Source organism: Monodelphis domestica, chromosome 2, assembly GCF_027887165.1.
Source record: "Monodelphis domestica isolate mMonDom1 chromosome 2, mMonDom1.pri, whole genome shotgun sequence".
NCBI classification, from domain to species: Eukaryota; Metazoa; Chordata; class Mammalia; order Didelphimorphia; family Didelphidae; genus Monodelphis; species Monodelphis domestica.
Window position 1 is genome coordinate 138491254 of NC_077228.1, and position 5760 is coordinate 138497013.

The window sequence follows — 5760 nt, forward strand, 5'->3', positions numbered from 1 at the left end:
AAGTAATCTTGAGTTACTACTTGAAAGCCACAAAAAAACCTCTGAAGTTCTACCTTATACCTACAAGATTAGCAAAGTTAATAAAAAGGGAAAATGACAAATACTAAATGAGCTATAGAAATATAGGTATGTTAATGTACTCTTAGCAAAGATTTGAATTAGTCTATTCTGCAAAGCAAGTTGATCTTTATAAAGTATATACTAGATAATGCCCTTAAAAAATCAAAGAAAAGGACCCAGAGGTACAAAATATTTATAAGCAGCTCCCTTTTTAGTGGCAAAGAACAAGAAATTGAAGGGATGTTTATCACCTGGAGAATGACTGTACAAGTTATGATATATGAATACAATGGAATAATATTTTGCTATAAGACATGATGAAGAAGAAAGTTTCAGAACTTAGGAAGATTTGCTTGAATTGGTATAGAAGGAAATGTGGAGAACCAGGAGAACAATGTATTTCATAACAATATTGTAAAAACAAACAACTTTAAAAAACTTTAGAACTCTGATTAACAAAATAATCAACTATGATTCCAGAGGATTCATGATGAAACACTACTCATTAAAGAGGTGATGGATTCAGAATATAGTTTTAGTAGCAGTGTCAGATCTAAAACTGTACTATAAAGCAGTAATCATCAAAACAATCTGATACTGGCTAAGAAATAGAAGGGTGGATCAATGGAATAGGGATAAATTACCTTAGCAATCTAAAAAACTGGGACCCAAAGATCCCAGTATGTGTATGTGGGTATGTGATTTAGACATAAAAGGTGATACTAGAAGTAAATTAGGGGAACATAGAAGAGTTTAATTGTCATGGAGAAGGGAAAAATTTATGACAAGAGATAGGGAATGTTATAAGATATAAAATGAATACTATTGACTATTGTTATGGCTAAAAAGTATTCGTGGGAGCTTGATGAAATTGTGGATATCCAGTTGGTAAAGCTGTGAGGGGTTAATTATATTGTGATAAGCATCCCGAGAACAGTTTGGTAAACCACCTCTACTTATTTATTTGGAGGAGAGTGGGGCTAGGAAATAGGAGATAGAAAATAGGAAAGTTTATCTCTTATATTGTATAACTATGCCTAAAAATCTAAACCCTATGCTAAAATCTCTAAGAAACCCTAAATCTCAGGATCTTCTTGCCTGACAAAGCTGGCCTAACTAAACCTACTCTGACTATCTAAAATTATATTCGCTATATATCTTAACTAAACTAAATCAATAAGTCTTTATCTCCTCCAACCATCTTAACCAGTATCTAAATCCAAACTAAAATGGTGAAACTGCCTGTCACAGTGACACAGACCCCCCTCAACTCCAACTCCCTCAGAAGCCAGAGAAAATGGAGTTGACTTTAACTGACTCTTGTTTTTTGTTTTTGTTTTTGTTTTTATAGTTGGTCTCTTAAAGAGATAAGAGGACTAATCTGTCTGTTACTGTCTCAGAAAGAGACAGAGTGAAATTAAGAAAACTCCTTATAACACTATATTTAATTTAAAAGGTTTTGCATAAACAAAACCAATGTAACCAAGATTAGAAGGAAAACACAAACTGGGGAAATTTTTTATAACAACTTTCTCTAATAAAAGTCTCATTTCTCAAATATATAGAGAACTAAGTCAAATTTATAAGAATACAAGTCATTCTCCAATTGACAAATGGTCAAAGAATATAAATAAGTCATTTTGAGTTGAAGAAATCAAAGCTATCAATAATCATATGAAAAAAACATTCTAAGTCACTCTTGATTAGAGAAATTCGAATTAAAACAACTCTGAGGAACCACTTCACACCTATCATATTGGCCAATATTCCATTTAAAGGAAAATGATAAATGTTGGAGGGGATGTGGCAAAGTCAGTACATTAATGCATTGCTGGTGGAGTTGTGAAGTGATCCAACCATTTTGGAGGACAATTTGAAACTATGCCCAAGGGGCTATAAAAATAGTGCATACCTGTTCTGTAACCCAAAGAGATCCCTCAAAAGGGGAAAAGGACCTTCAAATTCAAAAATATTCATAGCTGCTCTTTTTGTAGTGGCAAAGAATGGGGAACTAAAGGATATATATCAATTGGGGAATGGCTGAACAAATTATGATATATGATGATGTTGGAATACTATTGTGCTATAAGAAATGATGAACAGGATGATTTCAGAAGGAGCTGGGAAAAGCTACATGAACTGATGCAGAGTGAAATGAGCAGAACCAGGAAAACAGTACATAGTAACAGCAATGTTGTGGGATGATCAACTGTGAAAGTCTTAGCTACTCTCAGCCATACAGTGATTCAGGACAATTCTGAGGGATTGAGGACAAAGAATGCTCTCCACCTTCAAAGAAAGAATTGTTGGAGTTGGAATGCAGAGAAAAGCATCTGATTTTTCACTTTAGTTTATTTAGGGTTTTGTTTTATATGATTATTCTCTTACAAAAATGATCAATATGGAAATATGTTTTGCATGATAATACAGGCACATGTATAATCCAGACTGAATTGGGAGAGAAGAGAGGGAGACAATTTGAATTGTATAACTTCAGAAAACTTATGTGGAAATTGGTTATTACATGTAATTGGTAAAATAAAATATCTTTATAATTTTTAAAAGACTATAGTTTGAGACATATTTTAGACATAGTATGGAAATTTATTTTATTCTTTTTCTTCCTTTTTCAGTGTGGGAGGGGGGAATTGGAAGGGAGAAAAAGAAAATTTGGGTTCATTAAAAAAAGTAGTTAAAAAAATACTATGGCATTTCCCACTGCAAATGACTAGTTCATTCCTATGGACCCCTGAACAGGAAAGTAGGGAGTAAAAATATTCCTCCTGCCACTGGGAAGGCCATAATCCTTGTAATTATATGTTAATACAGTAAGTACCTGGATTCATCAATGGAGCCCTTCTCTCCCTTTTCCTGTCTTTTCCTTTATTTTCCTTTCCTTCTGGCAAATTTTAAACAGAATCACAAAATTTGAGACTTATATTGGATAAGCAATCTCCACTATAACATGCCTAGAAAGTGGTCAAATGCAAAATCCTGCTTGGTGTTCAAAGCCTTTCATAACCTATTCCCTTTCTGTCTTTCCAGTATTTTTACACCTTAAGTCCCCCTCCCCAGGTATTCTGTAATTCCAGCAACACTAACTGCTGTTCCAAGAATAAGATACTCCATCTCTTTCCTCTGCATTTTCACTGGCTCTCTCCAATGCCTAGAATGCTTTCCCTCCTCTTCTCTGCCTCCTGGTTTCCTTCAAATCCCACCTTCTTCAGGAAGCCTTTCCCAATCCTTAATTCTAGTGTTCCGTCTATTAACTATTTTCTGTAAAATAAGGGTTGGATCCAGGGACCTCTAAGATAGTCACTCTAAGCTCCCAATCTATGATTCTGTAGGAAGCAGCATAGAAGAGAGTCATCTGAGAAGTTTCCATGCTCTTGGGGAATTTGTTATTTTGTGGGAAAGACTCGGAAGGAGGCTCATTAACATCAAATATTAATTGCTGGTCATGATATAGTTGTCGGAACAACAAAAGCTTTTCTCTGTTCCCTGAAACCAAAAACTAAAAGGTGACTTTGGGATGACTAGGGCACTATGTTCCAGAAAATTCAACAGGCCAGTAAGGAAGGTCTCAAGAGCTGGTGATTGTTGATCCGGGCATCGTGTCCTCCCCCTAGCCAGATAAGAATGTGTGTTGGTGTATGCCTGGCAAGAAGAGGGGGAGGTCTCTTGGATGCAAGGTGCCAAAGCTCAAACTCTGAGATAAAAAGCCGTAAATAGACTTAGGACCTGATTCAGTGCCAGTTCCGGAGTCCTTGGCCTGGCAGGGCTTAGAATCCAACACCTGGTGGTAGGGGCAGAGAGGAAAGAAACTGCTCTGGAAATTTCCATGCGTTGGTCAACAACATTGATCGAGCCTTGGTTCTAGGCCCTGTGTGGGGAAGAGAAAAAGAAATAAAAGAAACATAAATTATGGTTCTGACTCTAGTGAGTTTATCAGAGTTATAATTATCATTTTTTTCCCATCCAGGGCAAGCTTCATAAAATGAGACCAGCTAAGCAGGCACAAACAACTGGAAAGGGGGACAAATTCCTTTGAAATTAGAGAAACAGAAATTCCAGGATGAAATTTGAGGGGAGCTAGAATGTGGCAATGAAGGACAAAGAAGGAGGCACCATCTATTAGTTCTGTATTTTAGTTAATTATTCTTGCTAAGTAGGTGATGTGAGGCCTTGTAGCATAATAGATAGAGAACCACATTCAAATTCCATCCAGCTTTGGGGATCAATCACCTTTTCTTTCAGTGCTATAGGCAACTCTTAAATTCTATAAAGTACAACAGAAGATGCTGACCTGGATTGGTAGGGGGAGTTTTTTAAACCAATTTATAAGTTTCCTCATTTATAAAGGATGGCCTCAAATTTAGCTTAGCTGTGTGGTCCTGAGCAAGCTACTTGACCCCAGTTCCTTAGCCCTTACTACACTATAGCCTTGGAAGTGATATTTAATATTGATTCTAAGAAAATTAAGGGTAAAAAAAAAAAGGTTACTGTGATAGTCTAGGCAGAGCTAGAACTAGGGTGGTAGGTCTCAGAATAAAGAAGAAATGTAGGTAAGAAATGTGGAGATACAACAATATTTGGTAACTGATTGGATATGTGAGGTATGGAAGAATTAGGAGACTCTGGGATGAACCATGGTGACTAGAAGGATGATGGTTTCCTCTAAAGTGATAGAGATGGGGACAGCTCAGTGGATTGAGAGCCAGACCAAGAGATAATGGGTCCAAATCTGGCCTCAGATACTTCCTAGCGGTGTGACCCTGGACAAGTCACTTAGCCTAGCCCTTATTGCCTTTTTGCCTTGGAACCAATCAATATACATCCTTGATTCTAAGATGGAAGGCAAGTGATAGGGAAGTCTGGAAGAGATGTCAGTATGGGAGGAAAGATAATGTAGTGAGGTCTGGGCTGTGAATCACAACTCATCCATGTCTGTTCATCCAAAATGAAAAAGGGAGGGAAGGTGGGTCTCTTACCAGTCATTGCCAAGGAGCAGGAGGCTGCCCTCTGAAGGATGCCTGCTGTGGCCTTCAGGGGAACTGTGAGGCAGACACACTGCTGCAGAAATATGGCAATGCTACCTGTGGACTTGCTGCTGTGGATGCCCTGACTGTAGTTGGGTTATAACGGCCTGGAGGGCCTGACGGATCCTTGGCTTACAAAGGGGGCAGAGGGGAGTTGACATAGTACAAGTTGGGGGTAGGAGACCGACCAGTAGAGAATTGTTTTGGAGATAAGAGCAACCCCTCTTCCCACCCTCTGGCTGATCACCCCCCCCAGGGGGCCCCAGCCCAACTTTGGCACCCATTGTCCCAAGACTAATGATAGACTTAATTTGGTTATTGGAATGTGTTTTTCTTTAAGCATGGGAAGAGCATCAAGGGACTGGCACACCGATTCAATGACTCCACCACCTTGAACGTTGCCCGAATAACTTTTTGCCCAGGAAGGGGGAGAGGATTTGGAAGACAGCTGGTTCTGCTCATCACTTATTTGGGCTCTCAGGGACACCTGTTCTGACTCTGGTGCTCAGTAGGCATATATGGGGGAAGGGAGAGGCAGCATCAGTCAGAGAGTGGAATTTCAAAGGCAGCTGCCAGGAAGGCTTGACTGTAAGTCTCTTGACCCCTACCCTACATCAGGACAGCACTTATGTTTATTTGTTTTTCCTTAAGATAAAGAAAG

At 38.5% G+C, this 5760-nt stretch overlaps 1 long non-coding RNA gene across 1 annotated transcript in view; it reads left to right on the forward strand.

Annotated features, from left to right (window-relative positions):
- The first annotated feature begins 5652 nt into the window (after nucleotides 1–5652).
- LOC130456987 (uncharacterized) overlaps nucleotides 5653–5760 on the forward strand; it is an 8903-nt gene continuing 8795 nt past the window's right edge. Inside the window, exon 1 of the long non-coding RNA XR_008915934.1 lies at nucleotides 5653–5687. This is a non-coding gene — a long non-coding RNA (uncharacterized LOC130456987). The remainder of the gene's footprint in view (nucleotides 5688–5760) is intronic.